Below are 26,551 nucleotides of genomic sequence, written 5' to 3'. Positions count from 1 at the left end.
ACATTTAAGCTAAGATCTGTGGAATGAGAAGAAACAAGGGCGTGTTCTCTTTCTTTGGCAATTGAGTTAATGAGAAGGACAGAATAGATAACTTGCCACTTCCCTGGCCAGGCCAATTTCCCTACTTCTCAGTTTTTGGGAACGACACTGCAAGGCTCTGTGCGTGAGCTTTCTGAGCCCCAAGCCCTATGAGATGGGGTGGATCCCCACCTTCAGAAGCAGCAAATCATTTCAGAGGTTAAGAAACTCAGCCAGGGGGGCGCCTGGGTGGCACAGCGGTTAAGTGTCTGCCTTCGGCTCAGGGCGTGATCCCGGCGTTATGGGATCGAGCCCCACATCAGGCTCCTCCGCTATGAGCCTGCTTCTTCCTCTCCCACTCCCCCTGCTTGTGTTCCCTCTCTCGCTGGCTGTCTCTATCTCTGTCAAATAAATAAATAAAATCTTTAAAATAAAAAAAAGAAACTCAGCCAGGGCTTTGCAGAGTGTAACAGCCTTGGTTGAAGAGTCCCATGTCAGAAAAATACACGCATCGACCACTTTGAGTTTTCCCAATAACTAATGTCCACTTGTTTTTGACCAGCGCCCACCTTGCACACACTAGCTGTGGAAAAATGTAAAACAGTTGTAGAGATATTTAAGTGCATCCAAATGCAGGCATTTGACTCAGCTATTTGCAGTCTGACCTGGGTATTAAAGTTGTGTTGGCTCCCTCCAACCTCTCTTATTCCTGGCCCCACTTACCAGCACTGATACTGATGCCTGGGGGCGGAGCCTGGGGGAATGAGTTACCTGTGCGGTTTTCCGGCAGCAGCCAGTATGACTTGGCTCGGCCCTCTGTTGGTTGACCCATGGAAGATGTGCTGCCTACTGGTTCCAGAGTTGGGTTCTCCTCTGGTTTCCTGGATTGGGTCTTTGGCTGATGGTGGTAGAGGAAGGATGAGCCTGAACTACCTTTTCTCACTGCACAGTGTGTGTCCACTCCTCAGCCTTTTGCCACTCTGGTCTTTTATCCTTGATTTGTGGACTTAGAAGGTGCCATATCAGGATGGCCTAAGTCCCAGCTACTTTCTACACCATCTGACTGACCCGTACTAGGGAAGTTACTATCTTTGTTTCTGAACCAAGTGGTAGAAAATCAGGCTGTCTCTCTCCATCCCTTCCTTGCCTCCCCAACCAACCCTCTTTCCAAGTTATTCTCTTTCTATTCTACCTTCTCCCAACCCCCTGACATCACCAGGTACATCTGCCAGTTCAGCAGGAGGATGAGGGAAGATGAGAGGGGACATGTTACAAGCCCTTGATTGCATAGAAAGGGAAGAAGAAGCCCCCCAAAGTGAACTCCCTGTTCTTTTCTCTTGCCTTCTTAATGAAGATGAGTGGAAAGTTATCATAAAGGTTTTGTTGGTTGCTTCCTCTTAGAAACCGTACAGCAGGAGGTAGACCCATCTGCTCTTAGCTGTGAGCTATCTGTCCAGCCTTGCACTGGGTTGTGTTGGGGACAGGGGGCCCAATCTATATGGAAAATCCAGCATTCAAAGCCAGGCTTATGTGGCTCCAAAGCCCATATTCTTTTCTCTACATGATGCTACCTCCCCTGTGTACCATATTTTAGAGCTGGAGTATGCCTTGAAAAAAAATTCCCAAACCAAGAAAAAGAATACAAGTATGTGTATTGTGAGATAAGGAGTGGAGGTGGGTTCATATTTTTTTAAGTCCTTGCACAAAATCTAGGTAGAAGAAACCGAAAGGGGTGAAGTTGAAGGAGCTGAAGTTAAGATAGTTGAATTGCTGATAGGAATACTAGAAGCTTTGCCCAGGGGCCTTGTGCTGACCACAAGGAAGTGGAATAAAAACTCTAGCCCCATCCTACTTCCACTTATGACAGACAGCTCCAGTGTGTGTTTTCTTCTTGAACAAGCATGCTTATGAAGTGTGGGATTGCAGGGAGAGGGTAGACATCTGTGCAAGACTGCAGAAGGAATGTCGCTTTCAGAACTCGAAGCTACATTGAACTGATAGTGTTCAAGGCACAGATCTCAAACTCTCACACTGGTAAGACAGGAGAACCAAGGATGAGGTCTTGATTCTGAGAGCAGGCATGGGGCAGAGTGGTGTCAGTGACGGGGCAAGGAGACAGTGACAAGGTAGAGGAGCTGCCGCTGACAGAAGTGACAGCACCATCCTCTTTCCATTCAGGCATCCATTGGATTTTTCTTCTCATCCTTGTCATTAAATATTGGCCCATCCAGGACACCCAGTTCCCCATTATCTGATACATCTAACTGATGGGCTCAGATTCTTTACAAATTTTTCTTAGAGGCTGAGTGGTTTCCTCTGACTAAGCCAGTCAACTGATGAGAGTAAGTTATGTTATCTGAGTAAAGATATCTTGGGTCAGGGTGTGAGCTGAGGTTGACTCACTGGGGTCATACGTTAAGGCAAACTGGCTGTATGTTACCAGGAAGGGTGGAGGCTCACCCCATCCTATTTTCATCAGATTGGGCCACTAATTAATTGGGCCATTATTCTATGGCCACTTCATTCAATTAGTTAAAAGAGTCCTTTCCAAATATTTTATTTCTATCCATTTCCTGCTCACTCTTTATGACTATGTAGTGATGACAGTGTATAGCTAGGTGATTTCCTATTGCCAAGGGGAAGGACAATGAGGCGGAGAAGATTGTACATTTGTAACACAAGATGACCGTAACTTAAAAAATTAAGAGTTGTGAGAATTTAGCTAATCTTTCTAGGGTAATGACGATGATGATGATAATGATGAAGACTATTGACACTATTTAGTGTTTGTTATGTGCAGGACACTGTGCTAAGTGTTTTACATGTTGAGTAGGATTTAAACTTGTCTGGTGGGGCAACAGCATTCCAGGCAGAAGGACCAGCATAAAGGCATGGAGAAGAGAAGGCTTAAGACACAAGTACAAACAGAGCAGTGCAGCTAGAATGTAGCATATGTGAAGGGGAGTCGGGGTAACAAGGCAGAAAAGGTAGCTGGGATGTGGAAGATCTTCCTTCTACAGGTGATGAGTAGCCATGGATTTTGAGTGATTTCTATGATTGTTCCCCAACCAGCTGGTAGAATTTGCATTTTCTTCCCTTGTGCCATTGTACCCTATACAGTTTGTAGAAGTATCTGTAGTTTTTGTGTGTCTCCAAGTATGCCCCTTTGCTTAGTTATAGTCTCACTCTTTGAGAGCAATGCCTGGTGCAAAATAGGCTCTTATGTGCTGGCAGAGAGAGTCAATATGCTATTAAAACAAGTCTGGCTACAGTGAATAGAATGGACAGAGGAGGAAGCAGCCCAAAGGCAAAGAGACCAACAAGACACAACATGGACAAAGAAGGCTGGACTGGGATAGCGGTAACATGAATTGAGAAAGGGAAGCCTATAACCTGTGAGAGGCATTTTGGAAATTAATGTTGGCAAGATACAGCAACTTTGATTTGAACTCTGTTGGGGCTGGGATAGAGTAAGCATAAGTCAAGGGATTATCAAAGACTCCCAGAGGATATATTGCCAAGGTAGGCAAAAAGAATCCTACTTAAGGGGAAGGGGACTAACCAAGAAGTTGGGTGTCTTGCTGAGCTGCTTCCTTCACCTAAAATTCCCCCCACACTCCCTAAGCACTCAAATCATTGCTATCCTTCAAGAGCATCTCAAAAGCCTCTGTCCTTCTATATACCCCAAAGCTTCTCTGTCTCTAGGTATGATCATTCCCTCCTTTCAGTGCTTATAGCATTCTGCATTTCTCATTTGGCCTGTTCAGTTTTGTATTATACTTATTGCTCTTCTTACCCTTCCCTAACAGAATATATACTCCCTTTTTTATGAACTCATATAAATTTATTCATTTGAGTGGAAAAAATCCCCTGATTCCAGAGCTTTACCTTCAGATCCAGAGAAGGGAGGAAGTCAAGAGTGACTCCCAGGTCTTGCCTGAACAATCACAAGGACAGAGTTCCCATTAACTAAGATGGGGAAAACTAAGGATAGATCATGACTGGTAGGAAAGATCAAGAGGTCAATTTTGGACAAGATATGTTTGGAATGTCTATTAGACAACCTTTTGGAGATGTTGAGAGGGCAGTTTAACATATGAATTTAGAACAAAGGAGGATGAGAAAAGAACAAAGCAATGAAAATGGAATTTCTGAAAGTAAGAAAATCATTAATATTAAAAACCCAGTGAACAAATGAAACAGCAGATTAGATATGGAGGAAGAGAGAATCAACAAATGAAAAGATCTATTTTCGGGGGCGCCTGGGTGGCACAGCGGTTAAGCGTCTGCCTTCGGCTCAGGGCGTGATCCCGGCGTTATGGGATCGAGCCCCACATCAGGCTCCTCCGCTATGAGCCTGCTTCTTCCTCTCCCACTCCCCCTGCTTGTGTTCCCTCTCTCGCTGGCTGTCTCTATCTCTGTCAAATAAATAAATTAAAAAAAGAAAAGAAAAGATCTATTTTCGGAGAATTAACATAGAAAAATAAAGAAACCCAAACTATGAAATAGACATGAAAAACATGGGGGAGAAAATAAGATGTCTAGCCTGTACCTAATAGGAGTTTAAGAAGAGGAAAAGGACATTTTAGTTAATACAAAAAATACCATAATGAGTGGGAATTTCCATAATTGATGATATGGCATAAGAAGTACAGGGAATCCCAAAGAGGATAAATAATGTCAGATTCACATCTAGATGCCTCGGGATGGAAATGTGGAACATCAATAAGAAGGAGAAGCTCTTAAAGAAACTCAATATAAGAGACAATTTATTTTTTTTAAAAAAAGGAATATTTAGACTTATAAGAGACGTCTTACCAGCCACAATAGAGACCAGATGATAGTGGAGTAATACACCAATGTACTGAGCAGAAACAAAAACCTTACTAGAATGCTACAGCTAGCTAAATTGTCCTGAAAGAGGGAGGGTAAATTTTGACATTTTCCAACAAAAACCAGAAGAGTTTACTATTTGTAAGTATCACTGAAAGAACTACTAAAGGATATGCTCCAGAAGGAAGGTAAGGTGTAAAAGAAGCAATGGTGTCTGTTTTATTAGTTTTGGGATATTCCTGTTATGTTTCCAAAATGAAAAATTCTTTATCTATTTACATCTATCTATCTATCTGTAGCAATATAGCTTCTGGCTACTGCCTTCATAGAGCTTCAAAAAATTAGGTCCTAGACTTTGGTTAATTCTGAAGATAGTTTTCTTACTTCATTGAGACATGTTCTTTTTTTAAGGAAAAGCAGAACCTAGGAATCAATCCCTTGAGAATTACCCGGTCAAAGTTTGTGAGTCTCAAAACTTTTGAAAGATATGATTCCAGAGGCAACCTCTGGCTGAAAACCAAAGACTATTACCAAAAAATTACTGAAATTGTCCACAAGCAGGTGAATCATTAATTTAGAAGGCAGCCGAAGGCTCAGGAGACCTTGCTAAGGCAGATGAATGAGTTGAAAAGAATGCTAAGTCTTTGGTTCCCATATTTTATTTCTCTGACTAGATACTTCTCTGGGGGTAGAGGGAAGTGCCTTTCTGGGACAGTAAAAGTTTGTAAACATATGAAATTCATGGGACATTCCTAAGGAAAGTGTAAGAGAACATTTTTGTGTGTGGAAAATGGGAAGAGGGTCTGTAAAAATGATGGATGCTGGGAAACTGATGTTTAAAAACCTGTAAGGGATATAAAGGTACCAATAAAGAGAACAGTACCATACTGGGAGATGAAATGCAGCAATAAAAATCTCTATTCGGGAGAGGAGCTTTCCAAGGAGAGAGTCTGTAATTCTATCATTTGGCGAGGGTTGGAGCCCTCTTTTGGATTGCCAGGAAAGATGCTTAAATCACGATTTTTATAGTTTCCTTCAATGGAACTTCAGGAAAATAGCCAAATATGCATGATTGAATATGGATTCAAATCTGATGGGCTGAGTCGTGCACTATATTGGGGCTTGGATCCTCAAATTGGCTCTTTTCTTAGGTTCTCGGGTCATCTTTCATCCAGGAAAGATTTATTAAGTCTGATTCTGGGCCAGGCAGTGTGCAAGGTGTCCAGCAATTCTACTTCACTTCTCTGGGCCATCATTCTCCTTAGCTATCATTTCACAGCTCTTCTCACTCTCTGTCTTCCAATACTTTATCTATCCTGTTCTCTTGCAGCTAATGGCCTTTCTCCTCATCTCATTGAGAAAGCAGGAGTTAGCAGAAGAGAACTTTCACTGTTTCTGCCAACTATATCTACACAACTGTGCTCAGCCTACTTTCTGGTTACAATGAATTAACTGTCTGGGCACCTGTGTGGAGCCAAACCCTCCATAGGATCACGGGATTCCTTCTCCTCTTCAACTCAAGGACATGGGTCCAGCCACTGTCCTTTCTCTCCTACATTTTCTGTACAGGGACCATATCCAACATAGCCAAGTATCTCCCTTGATTCGTGCATACTTCCAGTTCCCATTTCTCTGCTCTTCTATAATAATAATAATAATAATAATAATAATAATAATAATAATAATAATAATAAATCATCTTCTACAAAGACTTGTCTGTATGTATAGTTGCCACTTCCTCTTCTCCCACTCTTCCTTGAAACTTTTCCGTCAGGCTTTCATCTTCACAGCTCTACCAAGACAGCTCTTGCCAGATCCACTGACAACTTTCATGCTGCCAAGTCGATGGTCAAATCTCAGTCCTCATCATTTGACATAGTTGATCATTCTTTTCTTTTTGAAAAAATTTTTTCACTTAGCTCCCGGTTCACCACTTCTCTTGGTTCTTCTTCCTATTTCAGTGAATGCACTTTCTCGGTGTCCTTTGCTTTATAAGGTTCTTCATATTGCTGATCTCTAGCTGCTGGAATGTCCAGGACTCTGTCCTGGAAACTCTTCTGTAAGTATGATTCCTCCAAGGTTATCTTATATAGTTCCATGGCTATAAATATCATCTCTCCACTGATAATTTCCAAATTTATAAATTCAACCTGACCTTCCTCTTGAACTCCAGACTTCATCATTTCCCACTTGACATCTCTACATAAATATCCAATATGAATGTTAAACTATATTTCCAAATACCAACTTTTTATTCCTACCCCTACCTCCAATCTCCTTCTCCTTCAGTTCTCCCCACTTCATTTAGCAGTGGCTCCTTTCTACTTGCTGCTTTGGTCAAAAGTCTTGAAGTCATCTGTGACTCTTTCCTACCTCTCAACCCACTTCCAGTTTGTGGCAAATTCTATTGGTTTTACCTTCTAAATATATCCTAAATCTGATAACTTCTTATCACCTCCAGTACTACTACCTTAGTCAGAATTACCCTCACCCCCTGACTTCTAAGTGGTCCCTTCTGTACACTTGTTCCCATACAGATTACACTCCACAGATCCATCAATGATTTTTCTAAAATATGAATCTGACCATTTTCCTCCTTTGCTTGAAAACCTACATGACTTTTAGCTCATCTAGGTAAAATATTCAATCCTTACCAAGGTCCTTCTTCTCCTGGTATGTAAGAGGATGTTACGACTCTGACCCCATCTCCTCTTTCTCTTCCCTACTCTCACTCCACGGCAGCTAGGATGGCCTGACATGTCCCCCACTTTGCCTTTACCTTCAGTGTTCTCTCTGCCTCAATGCTTTTTCCCGGATTCTTGCAGAGATACCCCCTCTCTTCCTTTAGCTCTCTACTTAAATGTCACACCCCTCCAGGAGGCCTTTGCAGACCATCCTATGTAAATGGCACTCACTCCCTGTCACTCTCTATCACTTACCTTACTATACTGGAATGTCTTGAGGACACAACATTTTCTTGAATTTCAAGATAGCACTTACTCTCAATTAATTAAAAATTTAAAAACTGTTTAGGCTTCATTGATTTGGGACTCTGATAATTTAAGGTGGAGTTAAAATTTTATGTATTTGCATCACTTCTTTTTATATTTTTCCTCTAAATAAGTGGAAACAAGATGTGAGGGGCTGTTGTGTGTGGTGGAAGGGCAACTGTATGGAAATTTAGGTGGTCTGGATTCTGGTCTCAGGTCCACCACCCAAGATTGTGTGCTTATAGGCCTGTTCTCTGGTCCACTGAGCTCTCCCCTCCCAGTTCCTTCCTCTGTAAAATGAGGATGTGTGGTAGTGCTGCCACTGGGAAATCAACCTGATGCTCTGAGTAAGCACCACTTACAATGAACCCAGTTCCATTCTGTCTCATAAATATATGTCGAACATCTACCATGGCCAAGGTGCTATGTTAATGACAAGGAGGAAAAAAGGTACCCCTTTCCTTCATATCATAACTCATAAGGAACCAAAGACCTTGCATATTAGAATTGAAGTAAATATATTGTTAAAAAATTATGTAGCCAGGTTTTGTGCCCTACCTTGGTCTTTTTTTTTTTTTTAAGATTTATTTATTTATTTATTTATTTATTTATTTGAGAGAGAGAGAGAGCAGGTGTGGTGGGTGAGAGAAGGGGCAAAGGAAGAAGGAGAGAGAATCTTTAAGCAGACTCGGTGCTCAGCACAGAGCCCAACATGGGGCTCAATTCTGTGACCCTGAGATCATGACCTGAGTCAAAACTAGGAGTTGGGCACTTAAATGACTGAGCCACCCAAGCAGCCCCCTACCCTCACCTTTAGATGAAGAAACTGAACTGATGTTCGGAGAAGTAAAGTAATTTATTCAAGAATACACAGTTAACAAGTAGTAGGGTTAGGGCTTTCCAAAGAGGTCAACAAGTTTGTTAATTTCAAAGATAGAATTCAGTTTGTGCCTCAATATTAGCCACTTTAAAAAGTCAGACTATAGATTCCAAAGCCGAATGCTTCTTTTCTATTTTGATAACCTTTAAGAAGCAGTATGAGGGGTCTCTTTGGGAGAAGATCCTTATATTTTTGCAGCTTGATAGTCTATCTCTACTAATATGTAAGAGTAGGCAGGATTTAAATGCCTAAAGATGAATAGCCTGTCACCTGTGTACACAGTCCAGTGTTTGGACAGGATGAGCTATGATTAATTTAAATCAATAACTGAAAACAAGCCCACCACCACCCCACCCATCCCAGAAGAGAGGATCATGAAATTCACAAAAGACACCTGAAACAGCCCATAAAAAACAGTCATAGTTAATGCCTGGGTCAACACAATCCACCTTTGGTTTAATTTACAAAAACTATGAGAAAGAAAGCCACAGGGATCTTGACACACCCATTCTAACTATGAACGAATTTTCCCCAGACAATCAGGGAACACTTTTCTAAGGAATTCAGTTCCTTGAACTTGACCTTGCTTAGTGACTTTAAAGTGAAGAAGAAAATGACTGCCAGATTGAAAGAGAAATCCTTTGATTTTTCAGCCAGACTCTGATTATCAGAGAAATAAGATAATAATGCCTGTTGAGTGAGCACCCCCAAGGAGTCTTCCCTCATCTATAGCTGTGGGAAACAGAGAGCAGCCACGTGGAGCAGCAGGGCTGCTGGAGGCTTTGCAAGGCCAGTCTCCAGGAAATGAGGTCACAGCCTCTGAATAGGCCTTGGCTAAAAGGGACCCGCATCACCACCTGTCGACCCCTTGGCCTCATAAATATGTTCTCCAGCTTAAACAGCACTGGCACGGCATTATCTCATTGATCTGGAGGGTAGTGTTTCCATTTTAGATGAGAAAATGAATTCAGAGAAGGTTCAGTGACTCACCCAAGGTCACACACAGCGAGTCTGTCAGGGAGAAGGTGCCTGAACTAGAGTTGTATCCTCTCAGTTTGATAACTGGCCATTGCTAATCTTATAAACTAGAACCTGAAGCTCATCAAGAGATGGTAACTTCCCAAGATTACCTAAGGAATGAGCACCAGGGTCAAGACTTGAGAGCAGGCCTCTGATTTTGAGCAATGCTGAGGTGAGCAGTCATTCATTGTCCATCGCATGGACACATGTCTCCCAGGGCAGCACCCTATTTCCTTCTTTCCTTTCCCTTAAGTGTCTCAGAGATTTGCCCACCTGCCTTTTCTACTCCTACCACCTGTTTTCCCACTTGAAGTCCAGTGAAGAAAAGGCCACAGAACCTTGACATACACACAATCCTTTCCTCCCCTTACTCTGAGAATCAGGAAACCCTTTCAGTTTGGGGAGTTTTGTTTGGTTTTCAAATTTAATAACCATGGGGAAAAATAAGACAAGTTAATGAGGTACCAAAGCTTCCAGTTACTAGAAAATTTTAAAATAATGATAATCATTTTCCTAGGATAATTACCCCAAGGGTTTAGCATAGGGCCTGAACTTCTAGGTGCTCAGTCAATGGTAGATATCCCCCTCCTTATTCTAATTACTCTTGGCCATTCAGCAATTAGAAGCATAACCAGTCTTCAGACTCTGCACAGTGCTCTATTAGGGTTGCTTCCCTAGGTTGCGGCACTTGAACTAGGCAGGGGTAAGAGAGAGGCTGTGAACTCGGAGGAGGGGTCTAGGAGACTAACAAATGAGGCAATGACAGTTTATCAGCTACTCAGGACAGGGCATCTAGGGAGGGTTCCTGTACTGGGTGCTGGGGAATGCACGGCTCAAGGGAAATGTATAATTGCTTGGCTCCTCGACAGGACTGAAAAAGCTAAAGGATTTATTTAGCTAGAGAGGAAAGGATTGATGAGATTGGGGCAGATACTATCCTTTGTGCTGTCTGCTCTGACACGGTGCAAACCTTTTTCCCTTTGGGTGCAGAGTGAAAGGAGGACATGGTAAGAAAGGAAAATCTGGGAAGTCTGGAAGGGATTGGAGGCTGGAGGAAAGGACAAGGTGCCTTAGCTCTGGACTGCTTCTAGACTATACCTCATTGTATACTGGCCAAGAAGTCACCCCACTTCCCCCAACCATGCCCTCCTCCCTGCTCCCATGCACATTGCCCTCATACTCTCAAATGTATTCCCGTCTCTGTCCCAGATGGCTGCAAAGCCCAGTGATTCCATGTTTCCCTCCGCTCCGCCCCTGCAAGCCTTTTCTGAGCCTCCCCTCCCCAGAGTGATGCCCCACCCTCCCCCAGGCTGGCCATGTGGAGTCTGTCTTTTTCCTCCCATCTCTTTACACTTGTGTATTTGGTCTTTGACGCAGGGGCTGACCCCACATGTTATATTACCGTGTGCGGAGAACATTCTGCGGGCGAATGACTTACAGCACATGCTTCGTCTTCTGTTCTTTCTATTAGGGGCGTGATTTAGAAGATGAATGTTTATAACATGACCCAAGGAATTTCATCCTCCTCTGGAAAACTGCGTAGGAGAGAATCCTAATGGATAAAGAGTAATGCCTTCTGGGCTCCCGCCAAATGTTTGGACTTGTTGTAAAAGCCTCTGCACTCACCTTTTATTGTTTATTGTAAACTCGCTACTTCACGATAGTTGTTGGCTCTTTCTGAAGGGAGTGGTCACAAATAAGTGAGCATCTCATTGGTTTTCACAGAGAAACAAATTGCAATTGCAGTGACAATGTGTTAATTCTGTATGAAGTGTCTTCTTGACCAGGCACCTTAAAAGGCCATGCAGCTCTCCTGTCCTGCATCACACTGGTGGTGGGGGTGGAGGTGGGGGTAGGGGGGCAAATCTGAAAGATGAATCACACTGAAGGCCTGGGGATACAGAAGAACAGCTCCTTGACAGTGTAAAACAACTCAGCAGTGTCTCCCTCCTGCAGGTCCTTGGGAAGTGGGTTGGCATGATGGAAAGGCGCAGGATTTGTTCTTAATCCTGCTTCAATCACTTGGGAAAGTGACAGACCCACTCTGAACACCTCATCTGCAAATGAGGGTAATAATAAGTACTCCTTGGGACTATAGCAAGGATTAGGTAAAATAAAGTACCCGTAAAGAGAATAATAATAATAAGAAGAATAAGAATAATAAGAATAATAATACTTCCTGTTGTGTTTTCCTTTGACAGATTTCTTGCCTCATTACGACTTTGGGGACAAAAGAGAGTGGATGCTGCCTCAGGAAGGAAAAAGGCGTTATGTGGGAGAATCCCTGTCAGAGAGGAAGAGGAATTAAAACTCTCAAAAGCAGTGTAAGAAATAAAATAACTTTAAGGGAATCCTACGGAAGAAAGGTTTCCCTGGAAAGACTAAAGAAATGCTAAGTCTAAAGAATTTCTGCACCAAACACGACATCTCTCAAATGATGGATCGGAGAATGTAAAGTGCTAGCATAATGATCTGGGATAAGGCACAGATTTTGTCCAGAAATGAGGCTAACATGTGTGAACTCCCAGATTTCTTAGAGCTTAGAGAAGATGGTACGTGCCTTGAGTGAAGCTGTCCCATGGGGAAAAGAACCCCACACGATGGCTATGGAGTAGACTTAGTGTAGGTATGGAAGAGAGAGAAGGTCATGCGTCGGTAGTGCCAGGAAGCTATACAGTAGACACTTAGCCATCGTTCAAGAACAAGTGAACATACTACATGATAGAGCCAGCAGTTAGGTGCCACCAACACCCGAAACCAGACCATTTGAGGGGCCCAGAACTGGAGCCAGTAATCAACAGACCATGAGTTTCATCAGCCATGGACTTGAGTCACAGACACCACACAAGTATCCAGGGAACAACCCTGGCCAACCACACTGGGTCAGAGACCCAGCTGGTACACCATCTTCCTCATCACCTTGAAGACACTGGGCGTCCCTCTTCAGCCAGAGGCCATTTTGGTTGAGGGAGGTGGGAAACCCCAATGGTAAAACATTTTTCCAAAGATGGGCACGCACCTTGAAGAATCTCTTTAAACTTTAAGACATTGTTTTGAATCCAAAGATTTCTGAAAATGGAAAATTTTCTGTCCCTTGTTGGTCCCTCCCACCTCTGGGCCCAGTAGGTTGGGGATTTATGAGGATTTGTTGCAGAGATTAATTACAGAGAAATAAACAGGCCTAATAGACTTGTATACTATATATTTAACCCCTTCTCTGAATTTAAGAGCATCACAGATAGGAGACACTCAATGCATGTAAGTTTCCTTAAATATAACTGAGAACGGGTGGAATCGCTCAAACTGAAAAGAGACATTTCTTAACTAAAGTTACTTTCAAAGAAGCTTATCATTCCTGGTGTGCTAAGTGCACCTAATACACATTAGGAAGAAGTTTGTACATTTTTATTGGTCAACAGATGATGTAATTTATTGTAACACTGAAAGAAAAGAAAAATGGAAATATTTCCTAATGTTATTTTATTTTATTTTACTTTATTTTATTTTTTGAGGGGGTGGTGAGGGGCAGGGTTAGAGAATCTTAAGCAGGGTCCATGCTGGGTGTGGACGCGGGGCTTGACCTCATGACCTGAGAACTTGAGCCAAAATCAAGAGTCAGATGCTTGACCAGCTGAGCCACCCAGATGCCCCTCGGTTAGTTTAATTTTTATACTGAACATAGTTCAGGTTTTTTTCTGCTGCTGCATAAGTGTGAAGGGGGTGAAGACATCATATTAATGTCCCCTTTCCCAGCGTAATGAGATTGTCACCACGTGGTGTTCCTCACCTCTCTCCTTCCTAGTACTCCAGATCTGGAATCATTCACCTCAGCCAAATGCCCATAATTTTTGCTACTGTCTCCTTCCACCTTTATTCTAGATTTCTTCCTATTATTTTTTTTATCTGTCTTCACTTAATTGGTCCAAATATCCTCTGTGAAAGATAGTATTATCTCCCTCTTGCAGATAAGGAAACAATGAACCAATAGAGTTACGATATTCCTGATTATTTATAGTAAATAAAATGATGAGAAGTTTGGTATGATTCCTAAAGGAGGCCTGACAGCCACAAACTATAATCCAGGAGGCGAAGATAGATGTCAGTGTGTCCTACCCTGGCTTCTGTCATGGAGCTCTAGGAATCAGACTGAGGTGTGGTGGAGACAGGAAATATGTTTACCCAACCTGCACTTTCTCCTTCAGAAATTTCCCCAAAGAAGATCACTAACCAAGGCTAGTCAATGACCCATTTTTAGATATCAGACTTTCATCTCTGAGAAAGAAAACCACAGAAGGGGTCTTTTTCAAGAAACAGTATAGCTATGCCCTCCCTTCCCCTCATCACAACAGAAGGTGAGGATTGAAGTTCTTAAGGAACTTCCCTAAAGCCTGAAGCAAATCACAAACCTGCAACACTGCTTAGAAAGTGTCCTTCAAATCCCCAGCATCCCTCCAGATCTGAGCTCCATCTCTAGCTGTGTCAAAGGCTTGCCAGGGATTGTGGTGGTGATGGTGTGGTTACTTTCCCTTCAGACCAGGGTTGTTGAGAGTTTTAAACATATTCGTGCCAAATTTAGCAATTAAATATATAATATTTACTCACCTTCAATCCACTTCACCCAGAAATCCATTTCATAAGAGGAAACATGGAAGTGATTGTACTCCGTACCACTCTGAATTGAGCAGAGAATGGCTTAATGATTTTTAAACTCTTTTCTTTCCCCCAAAGGAAATATTACAGGAAGTTCAATACATACAACAGCTAATGGCCAACAACTCTGGGTGAAATAAAGGACTGACAGGAGCCCCACCCTCTGTTCTCACCCTTTCTGCCCTTCCCATACATCCCTGGGACATCCCTTCTGAACACCATGGGCTCCACAGAGCGTAATTTGGAAATCACTGCATATATAAAAAATGCGAGCAAGGAAACCACACGTGAAGAATTATTACTAAGGGTTCCCATAAGCGTCATGCTTTTACTTTGGGGAATTGTGATTCATTAACCAAATAAGAACTTACTGCCATTTTTTCAAGGGAACTTTATCCCAAGAATGCCACGTACACAGAATAGATATATTTCATTGTCACGGTGGCCATTTTAAATTTTAGTAAATAGTGCCCCTTTGATTTGGTTCTGCTTAAATATGCAAATTAGGCACACTTTCATTGACCCAGACACTGTGGTAGACTTAACAGGAGTCATTAAAATGTCCAAACACTGCTGTGTCTCAGGCAATTCCCGATATAGACAGTTTGAAAAAACACAAATCAATATGAAGTGTAGTAACAATAAAAAAAGTAACAATTCAAGATAAATGAAGAGCTATTGTAGGACAACATGCAATTAAAAGCCAAAGCCATTGTCCACGAAATAACCGCTGTACGTACTCAGTGCTAAATCCGCCTTGGGTCACAGTGGCATCGTGAATACGGTATTCAGAAAAACAAAAAGGTCAACTTCCACTCTGTTTGGCTCTGGTCACATCTCATCTGGCATGTTGACTTAGTTCTGGGTATCTCACTTTCAGAGGAGCATGGTCCAAGGGTAATGGATGGGCTCTGATGTGAATTCCTGTTCTGTGAGGAAGTGTTGATAGAATTGTAGCTGCTTTGCCTGGAGAGGGTAAGACATCAGTGTGATCTTTTACTTCACCAGGGGCTTTTGTGAAAAAGAAAATAGCCAAAGTCTCCACAACCTTTCTTCCCCTCCATCCTTCCTAGTCACCTCCCCTGTAGGGCTAGCACCAGGGGGTGCCATTTACACAGATGACAACGTCAAGAGAGTCCCTCAGGGCCATGCTGTGTGGTGGCCCGGTCACTGCCATTACAAAAAGGGATGTGAGTTTTTAACATGTGGCTCCAAAAAGGGAGCTGAAGATGCGAAGACCAGAAGACGAGGGGAGCGAGATTTTGGTTTAGGATGAAGACATTCTAACAGTGGGAGAAGACAGAATGGCAGCTCTGGATGGAAGTATTTGGAAAAGGCTGTGGTAGAGGGGAGCCCTTGCTTCAGAGATTGATAGTGATGGCAGCAATCAGTTAACTGGGCTTTAAGGATGTGACTGCCCTTGTGGCATCTGACTTTTTTTCACAAGGGTTCCCCTTCTTATTCATCACTGTAATACTCCCAGGCAGAGAAATACAGTGATCTTCAGTTTATAATGAAAGACATGAAGCTTGGACAAACAGCTTTACTCTTCTAAGGTTAGAGAGAGAACCAATAATATAATTGGCATTTGAGCTCAGGGCTCTGACTCCGGAATGTAAACTCTTAGCTATTGATTCTGACTCTCAACAATGAGTTAACAAAATCCCTGCTTTCTTAATGCATTCATCTGCTTAATTAGAGCTACACTTGATCTACAAATAAAATCGGATCTGGACATTGGGCATCAAAGAGTAAAATCGATTCTGTGGAACAAAAGTAGGTGAGGTGGATCTGCTCTGACAAGTCACCAGTATCTGCGTCTTGGACTCAGGGCTGAGCCGCACACCTGGGCTCCAGATGGGCCGAGCCGCCTCACACACAGCATACACCCTGCCAGACCCCGTTCCGTCACTTCAGGAACCCAGCGCAGGAGAGATGCGCAAAGGCTCACGCTGGATATTTTTATTTTGTCATTTCCCAAATGCCCTCTCCAAAAATAACAGCTCAAGGAGGCAAGATGTGGCCTCAGAGGGTATTTCAGAGCCTCTGGTGAGAGCTGAAGGGAGCGGAGCTCGTTAGAGCACCCTCAGTGGCCACTGTCCTTTTGGGAACGCTGAGATGACAGGGAGAGACAGAGCCCTTCACACCGAGGGCATGGACAGCGGCCGCTCTCCCATCGCTAGAGCCGTGTCTGCCGTGAAGGCCATGGGGAGGCCTCACCGAGGTTCTGTTAGTGTTAAAACAGATGCTCCTTCGGCACGCACGTCTTAGGTGGCCACTTTCACGGGGTGGAAAAGGATAATCTAAACCTTCCTGTTCTTGCCAAAATAACCATGTGTAGGTCTTTGTTCTGCAAGTCTCTGGAACACACACAGCTAGATTTCCAAGCAGTGGGAACCTCCTGTCCTGTTCGGTCTTTGGACAAACTCTCGTTCTGCCCATTTCACCCCAGTTTCCTGAAACTCTGGCTGGAGGGCTCCAGTGGCTGGAGCCCGTGAGAGGTCCCTTTGTAAGGAGAGTGTTCACAGCCAAAGCCATTAAGGCAGGCAGTGAGGGACATTGGGCTCTAAGCCAATGACAGCCGTGACAGGTATTGCCTTGGCTTTCCTGGACTGAGAGGTCACCCCTGCAGGTCTGCTCACCTCATCTGGCTTCTTTTCAGGAAGGAAGGCGGTAGAACCACTGCCCGTGGGCTAGGGGAAGGACGGTGGAGGACCAACCTGTTGCTGACCCAAATGTTTAGGGTTTCTTTTGCCCCTTAAGCTGATGGAGAGAGAAGCTGCGGAGCAAGAAAGCGAATACCTTCCTCGCAAATAATCCAAACACAGAAGCCAGAAATCTACATTCAAACCTTTCCTCCATTTTTCCTTCTTCGTGAATTTAGGGCATTTGCCAAAGAGAGAAAAAAACGGAATGAGATGGATTTAGAAAAGAGAGAGAAGTCAGTCAGAGAGTTGTCCAGAGAGGCAATGTGATAAAGTAAAAAGAAAAATAGCCTTGGAGCAAGACTGGCTCTCAGATTTGGCTCTTGTCTCTGAGCCTGGGTGGCCCTAAGCAAGTTGCCTTTCAGCTCTCGGCACTGGGTCTCTACGGTCCCTTTCAGCTGTAAGACTAAGACCTAAGAGTTCTCGGTTATATAAAGAGAATTCTTCCAAGACCATAATTATTCCCATAATCAAGAACTATTTATTAAGTAATTAGTGTGTGATTTTCTGGAGATAAGAGGAAGACATGGTCTTTACAGGCTAGATAACTGTGACACACACCAACAACTAAGCATGTGAGAGTCTAAAAATTCAACTAGTTCATAATATGAATTAATAACATTAATACAGTAGTTCCCCCTCCCACCCCAGCATATCCATGGTTTTGCTTTCTGTAGTTTCAGCGACCTATCGTCAACCGTGTGGTCTGGAAGCAGGTGGTCCTCCTTTTGATGTCTTGTCTGAAGGTCAGTAGTAGCCTAATGCAACATCACAATGCCTACATCATTCACCTCGCTTCATCTCATCCTGTAGGCACTTTATCATCTCACATCATCACAAGAAGGGGAAGAGTAAATAGAGTAGAGTAAGATATTTGAGAGAGAAAGATCACATTCACATAAATTTTAGTACAGTATATTGTAAAAATTGTTCTCTTTTATTATCTCTTACTATGTCTAATTTATAAATTAAACTTTATCCTAGGTACGCATGTAGAGGAAAACAGAATACATAAGATTTGGTACTATCTGTGGTTGCGGGCATCTGCTGGGGACTGGGAACATCTGCCTGCAGATAAGGGGAGCCTACTGTGTTAAGAATTTAATAAGCCACGGGCACCCCTTGGTGGGGAGGCTTATATTTTCTGAGACTGCCTGTGTATGTGGCAGTGCTTCCTAGCTCCAGGGCACACATCCTAGCCGTTCTCATTAACTGAGGTGATATTTTGACCCCCTTTTGCCTTATTTCTTGCCTATCTCTCAAATAGTTCAGAACTTGGATGGGGGGAAAGAGGTATATATTGATTTCTTAAATAAATTGCGTCAGTTCTCTTTAGGGGTGCCTGGGTGGCTCAGTGGCTCAGTTGGTTAAGCGTCTGCCTTTGGCTCAGGTCATGATCCCAGGGTCCTGGGTTCTAGTCCCATGTCAGGCTCCCTGCTCAGTGGAGAGCCTGCTTCTCCTCCCTTTGCTTCTACCCTCATTCATGCTCTCTCTCTCTCTCGCTCTATCTCAAATAAATAAATAAAGTCTTTTTAAAAAAATCCCATCCATTCTTTTTAAAAATGGCATTTTCCCCTGGTTAGATCTGCACAAAGCAAAAGAAACAAGAAAACACTACCAATTCTCTCCATACCATCCCAATGTTCTACTACAACCCTCATTATAATGCATTTGCTTTTTATTGAAACAGTAATTACCAAACCATTTGTAATCCATATGTTTCTACCCAGGACTGGCAACCAGAACTTGAGGATTAATGGCGAGAGCTATAAAGAAGCTTTCGGACATTTCCCCCGAGAGCCTCCATGAACAGCACCAAGATGAGTCGGAACGGCAAGCTTCCGTGCTTCCCGCTGCCGTGTCCGGTTGTGATGCCTTCTTTTCCTAATTAGAGGCCAAGAGAAAAGTCTTTTCAGATCTTCCAGAGTATGTATGACATGAAGAGCTCATTCTAGTAAAGGGAACCAGACCCCTGTCATCTGACACTAATGAGATGCCCTTCCCTTGGGTTAAAGGGATCTGGAGGAGGACGAGCAGATAACCTTCAGCCTAAATAAGTAATACCATCACCGCTCTGGAATCTCTCTGAAGCATGCCCAGTTACCATGAGGAATTCCACAGGGCACGTGTCCCTCTTGGACTCCTTCCAAAGGAGTAAGTTATCAGAAGGACCTCATTATAACACGGGCCCCAAAGACAGTGTTAATCGGCAAGCTTCAGGGTAGCTGGTAAAATTCTGGTGCTAGTCAGTTAATCACTACATGCCTGTTCATACAGTTGAGCCACAGTCACTTCCAGAAGCAATGGCCTCACCTATCCCTCAGTCCCTTGTTTGCCCAGCTAGCTTCTAGCTTGTTCACAGGGTACCTCTGAATGTTTGACAAAATGAGCCTTTTGCTTGAAATGCCTAATCCAGAGGATTTTCTCATGGTCTGTTGCTTTCTGCTACCTGTCCTTCTGCTTCATGCCATGCTCTTAGCTGACTAAAGTCGCTGAAGGCACGAGGATTCTGCCAATGGACTCGGCTCTCTCAAGGGGGTCAAGACACCCAAGGCAATGTCACCACAATGAAAGGAAGAGCTCGGATGGCCAAGCTCAGATGGTAAAAGGCCTTCAGAATCCGCCTTGAGGCTCTCTCTGGCTTTAGATTGGAAACCATCTTGGCCCCATCCACCAAGGCAAGCAATTTAATGACAGCTTGAAGAGCACTGAACTTAAACAGAAAGATGAGCACAAGGCAGGAATTTGGACTCCGGAAGAACTGCCTAAGCACGGATTATTTTTCTATGGTATTTGATGAGAACAAATGAAGCTGAGAATTTTCCTTTTGTTCTTCTGGCATTGTTTACTTTCTTTTTATTATCCTGAAGAGCACTTAGAGCTCTGGCAGTGTTTCTGTCCTAAAATCTTATTGTCAGAAGTTTATTTTTCAGCTGTTTCAAATCATATCTGATAGAGTGAGTGCTTTGCCTGGGCTCATCGCTTAACCTCAGAAGAAATCGAGTTCACCCTTTTAAATGACAATACTGCTTGTCTACAGCTTTAAGTTTTCTACACTTAAGCTGCAGGCTTCATGTAAAAATCTGTTTTCCCTCATCAAAAAGGAGCTATGATGGAACTCTTCACTCTGCCAGTGTCTGGGTGACGGTATTCTGGACTATCGCTGCGTTATGTCAGATTTTCACTGCATGTGGAGTAATTCTTTGTCAATGGCGGTTTTGTCAACTGTGGTTTTGAGGCAATGGGGTTTTATGCTTGTGCTTGAAGTTTTAAAAATATACAAGCTTTTAACATTGGCAAAGTTTAATTCAGTTCTCTTTAAAAAGTAATGTAATTTGCTGTTAGCCCTCTCCCTCTGTCAGGGCGTGTGTGGGATAGCATAGTAGAGTTGGTGCACTGCTTTTCTGGAACACAGACAGAATATCAGCACAGAAAAACCATCCCTTCAGCCTTGTGATGATTTGTGAAAAGCTCAGATTAATTTGGCAGGCATTTTCCTGACACCTGTGGAAAGTCAGCATGCGCGAGGGGTGCAGCAGGATGGTGATGAGGCCGCCCTCTGGAGCAAGACCGCCTGATCGAATCCCAGCTGCTTAGCTGTAGTGGGTGGAGTGGTGGCCCCGGCAGATCTGTGGACCTCCTAACGCCCTGGAACCTGTGAATGTGACCTTATTTGGAAAAAGGGTCTTTGCAGATGTAAAACAAGAAGGATCTCTGAAGTGAGAGCATTCTGGATTACGGGGTGGGGGTGCGGGGGTGTCCTACATCCAGTCTCAAGTATCCTCATTAGAGACAGAACAGAAACCACAGACTCAGAGGAGAAGGCTGCATAAAGACTCAGGCGGACATTGGAGCAATGCAGCCACAAGCAAGGAACGCCTGGAGCATCAGAAGCTGGAAGACGCGAGCCGAGAGTCTCTGTTAGGGCCTTTGGGGCAAGTGTGGCTCTGGTGATACCTTCACGTTAGACTGCTGACCCTAAACCGTGAGAGAATACATTTCTGTTGTCTGAAGCCCCTCGGTCTGGGTCATTTGCTGCAGCAGCCCTAGGAAATGAATACACCCCTTATCAGCTGAGTGACCTCCGACAAGTTATTTAACCTCATAAATCAGTTCCTTCAAGGGAAAACTCTTGTCCCAGGTCTCTTGTAAGGATAAAATGCTTTCCCTTAGGTGACTGCCTTAGAACAGTGCTGTACCTAGCCTGCTCTAGACGAGTGTTAGTTCTGTCCAGTAAGCTCCAGTAAGTGCTGGTTGAAAGAATCGCCGTCAGAGAAATAGAAAACTTCCAGAAGAAGCCACTTCAGCTGACCTCAGTGCCTCAGTAATAGCTCCCGAAGAATAGGTAAAAGGAGCAGGTTTATCTCTTTATCTGAGCGGTTTGGAGAAGTATGACTTCTGAAGGGTTATGTGCCAAGACTTTACAAGTACACCTATTACAGACCGTGCGTATGATTCCTCCAACCTCCTGCTCTCCATGAGGTTTGAGCCTCCTGCCTTGGTGGCTGTAAGGACTCCAGCACAGGGGCAAGGAACTGCTGCTGCCCCTTTGCCTGGAGGCAGGAACCAGGGTGGGTCTGCACGGAGGGCATTTGTTAGGGCACTAGGGGGTGGACTGGGGCCTAGGAGGCACTTCCCATCTCACATCCCCTTCCTATTCCCAGGATCACAGTTCTATTTTGCTGTGAATCCTGGTCTTAGTCCGTTCGGGCTACTATAAGAAAATATCACAAACAGGCTTGCTTACAAACAACAGGAATTTACTTCTCACAGCCCTGGAGGGTGGGAAGTCCAAGATCAGGGTGCTGGCTGATTTGGTGTCTGGTGAGTGTCCCCTTCCCAGGTGGCTGCCTTTTTACTCTAACCTCACCTAGTGGAAGGGCTGAGCTAGCTCTCCAGGCCTCTTTTATAAGGGCACTAATCCCAATCATGAGGGCTCCACCCCAGGCCTAATCATCTCCCACAGGCCCCACCTGCTAAAACATCACCTTGAGGAATAGGATTTCAACACATGAATCTGGGGGAGACACAAACATTCAGACCATAGCACCCAGGAAGGCATGATTCTAAAATAAGAAGTGTCCTCTAAGAAGAAGTCCTAGATACCAAACCCCATGTCAGGGAAGACTCAGGAAGTTTTAGAGCTCAGAAGATCATTGTTCAAATGTTCATCATGTTCAAATCATTTCGAACAACATTCCCATTTTACAGATGAGGAGACTGACTCTCAGGCACAACAGCTGATCCCAGGGAGCACAGGCTCTGGCAGCAGAAGCCAGCTCTGTCAGATTCCCCACTCTAGGGATGTTTATTCTATTAAGTAGACCTGGGTGGGAAAGTTGTGAGGAACCAGAGCAAACATTAGGACTTGGATATTTATTTCTGCTAGCCCTATGGCTTAGAACCAAACTCACATTTGGTTCTGTTATGGAGTGGGCCAACTCTCAGCTCTTCCAGCATCTCCCTGACCTGCTAGGGTCTTCAGAACACAGCCTGGGTCTGTGGAAGTAAGCATGTGAAATTCAGCCATAGGCTTTGTGTCTCTAAGCAGGTTTTCTAAAAGCAATAGCAACACTACTTCCCCTTCAGGATAGTTGGGGAAAGTAGAGGACCCATGCCTAGGATAGCACCCAATATATAGTGGGTGGGAGATACACATTCACTATTGTTATTTTTATTTCTCCTCACTATGACTTTGCTTTGACTGTACTTGGCACTATAAAGTGGAGGTCATAAAAACGGTCTCCTGGAATAGAAGTTATGAGCTTGAACTCAGGAACCAGACTGCCTGGGTTCAAATCCCAGTTGTGTCCTTACAAGCTGCATAAACTTAGATACATTATTTGATTTCCCTGTGCTTCAGTTTCTTCATCCATAAAGAAAAAAAAAAGCAAGATAACAATAGTATGTGCATATGGAGTTGCAAGGATTGAATGAATACATGTAAAGTTCTTAAAAGGGTGCTGGCACATAGTATGTGCTCAGTTAAGTGTTTACCGTATTACTCTTACTTATCCCACAGGATGGTGGTGAGACTCAAATGAGATGCATATTTAGAAGCCTCCAGTGTATTCTGCTGCTAAACATCACTATCATCATCATCATCAAATGACTGAACCTCTCCCCCACCATGGTCTGCCCTTGTATTTGTGTAACAGCTAATGCTTACTGAAATGCATTACTGGTACATTTGTGGAAAGCAGTGTGCAAAGTCCGTTTGCTTAGAACAATACTGAGCTGGAAGCCAGCTTTTCAGGAGTTTTCTTTGACAGCTTCTACTCTGATGCTGGCGAATCATTTAAGGTGAGACTAGGGCTCTGGAGGGACACATCTGTGGAAGACCCTAAGTGGAATGGCTGTGTTGTCCCCAGGGTTTCCTCTTTATTGGACATGGGCTCAATGCACAGTGTTTGAGATCCAGAGGCCATGCCTGCATAACATGGTCTTATCCCCTGGCTGTTGCTGACCCGCTCTGTGGTGGGCCCCACCCAACCCTGTCCCCAGTTCTGGATCTGAGGGAATAGGATCAGTCCATTTCCGGTGGCATAGCTGTGCAATGTGAGGTGGGGGGGGGGTGTCTCCAGCTGTCAAGTTTCCTGCCCAGTCTGCAGTGGAAAAGAAAGAAACTGATATGCAGGAGAAAACAGAGTGAGCACGTGGGGAGGGCCCTAAGAACATTCAAAGCCGTGAGACTTCATTGCATCCTTGCTCTTCCCAAGTAATGTGAGAGAACCTTTATCTTTCTAATACATCTCCTGTTTGGCCTAAGTGCTATTTCTGCGGCTTGCAACCAGGAAAATCTTCCTCTTCCTCCTAGAATCAGCCCAAGTAGCTCCAGTTCTATAAAAATTTTTCTGACCCCCTCCCCCACCAAGCCTAGTTTGAGCTCCAGCATCTTGCACCTCCCTCTCCATGGCACTCCCCAGACACCTTACGGCACTAAGCTTTTTAAGGACAGTGTCTGGGTCTTATTTGTCCCAAATTTCCATCACCGGACCCAGTGCTGAGGCCCAATAATAGCTTGACCTTATTTTTAAGTGAATATGTGAATGAGGGCATGCAAACAGCCTCTGATTGACAGGTCAGATTATCTCTATGATCCTTCCCAAACTGGAGACTCTGCGATGTGATCCTAAGTTATTTGTAAAGGGAGATTGGGAAGGGGCTCGATGGAAGATTCTCGGACTCCAGAGGGTGACAGTCTCCATTTCATGCTATTCGAACTGTACTTCCTCATCTATGTCTTTCTGCTTCCTTGCCCAGGTTGTCTCCAGCACCACTCAGAGGGTTTGGCATTATGAATCACTAGCGTCCCTCTTAGGCTGACAAATGGAGTAAGAAAAGATGACGAAGGGAGAGAGATGCTGAAATTGAGAGTTGACTTCAAGGAGAGCTAAGAGGAAACTCATGCTACATATGTGTGAGAGAGAAATCTCCAGAAGACTTGGACTGAACTACAAGCTGTGAAAGTCAGGAGAGGAACTGGTGCCTGATCAGTCAACTCAGTGAAACAACTAAACTGACCGAAGCTATAAGATGTTAGAGTTCTCTGTTCCCAGCAACCTAAAAGTTACTTTCATCTGCTTACCTTGATCCCAGGGAACAGCCTGGCCAGGGACAACCTGGCTGCAAAGGGGCATGGATGACTAAGTCTCCTCCCCTCAGGGGAGAGACATGGGGTTATCTATGGGCGCTTCCTTGAAGTCCCTCTAGAGGCTTCTAAAGATTGTTAGTGGCATCTGGTCTTTAATCCTGCACATCAAGCTTGTTGATTTTTGCCCCAGACCATCTCTCTCAGCTCTGCATGGAACCTTTCCTTTGTGACTAGTAGGGAAAGAAATACTGTATTTTTGTTTCTTTCTGTTTTGCCTTCCACCCCAGTAACAGCATTAGAAAGGGAGAGTTTACTTGCCTGCTGATGCTCTGAAAGATTAGACACAAAGTGCTGACCTTGGTTGACCTTGGTTGCCTTTGTCCTTCAGGCTGTGATGGAAAGTCAGGGATACTGAGTGCACTCTTGTGACCATTTAATGTCTGTGCCCAGAGCACTGTTTACACTACTCGCAGCCCTCATAGTTGTGAGGAGAGTGAGGCCGGGACCTGACTACCTATTTGGATTCCAGCTAAGTCCATTCCTAAGCAAGTGCATGGACAAGTTAGCTAACCCTCAGCTCCTAGCTTACTAAGTGGGATGATGAGAGCACCTACCTCGCTGAGGCATTGTGAAGGTCTGCCACTTAGTCAACGCCCATGCACATTAGTTATCATTGTTATCTAATATAGTAATAGTATTTCTGATATTAAAGTGGAAGCAAACTTTGCACTTGCCAGGGAATTTGGACCAAGAAAGATGCTAGGTAGTCAAACAGGCCTTTCCTTGAGTTTATCCCACTCCAAAGAATTTGGTGTTGTCATCTAAGGGACATGAAGATCAGGAATGGACGTTTCCAAACTGGTGTAGCTCTCAGGGACTTTTTCTCCATTGCTATTCATATGGTTGTGCCCTCAGTTTTTAGTCACCAAGGTCATTCCAAAGCAGCCAGGAACTGGGGGACCATTGCGCTATGGTAAACCCTGTGCCAGCCTGATTCAAGCTTCTCCAATTCTACAAACCCTAGTGGTAAGTGGGACAGTTGATGCAGGCTTCCCTGGCAAATGCTTGCTGGGCATTATAGAGATGCTCTGCTTCAAGGGGGCTGCAGGTACCACTCTGGCCACCAGAATGAAGGCTGTATTAATGGAGCCACCCTCCTGGACAAAATGGCAGCTCTCTCATTGAAAGATGTTAGGAGACTGACTTTTTTTTCCTTTGCAACCATTATTTATCGCATGAGATTTCAGAAGATGTAGCAGGTTTATAGAGACACCATGAGATTGTATAAATAAAATGAAGTCATATCTGGGAAAGATACACCAAAGACAATGGAACCCCAAATGTCTAAACTGCAGTTCATACTCAGCCAAGAGTCCCACTGAATTAAAGCACAGACTGCATTACTATGTACACAAAATGCCTTTAATGTTCTTCCATAAATTTAGGGAAAAGGAATAGTCTGTTTAGAGCTACTAAAGCAAAATTCCTTACTGTGGATTTACAGGCACTAGTACAAGTGGTCCCCAAACACTCTTTTTAATTTTTTTAATTATAAATAAGAAAGAACGGATTCTACCCTCACAACTTCCATCCTAGTACTTACAGCCTCCAGGCACGAAGGACAGAATTCTTGGAAAAAAAGAAGGCTGAATTCCAGGACTCAGAGAGCAAAGTTATAGTCTAACTGAACACTAATTACATGTTAAATCTACTTTATTTTCCCTTTGAAATCCACATATTATTCAACATCTTGGATGCTTTCTGTTGAATTTGTAGAAAAATTCTCCCTTTATCATACCAGTTTTTATTTTTTAATTTTCCTTTTCAGTTAAGTGAGAGAATCAAGTTGAATAAGCAATAA

The sequence above is a fragment of the Ursus maritimus genome, unplaced genomic scaffold (genome assembly GCF_017311325.1).
Source record: "Ursus maritimus isolate PB19 unplaced genomic scaffold, ASM1731132v1 scaffold_6, whole genome shotgun sequence".
In the NCBI taxonomy this organism is placed as follows: Eukaryota; Metazoa; Chordata; class Mammalia; order Carnivora; family Ursidae; genus Ursus; species Ursus maritimus.
This window is presented reverse-complemented; position numbering follows the sequence as displayed.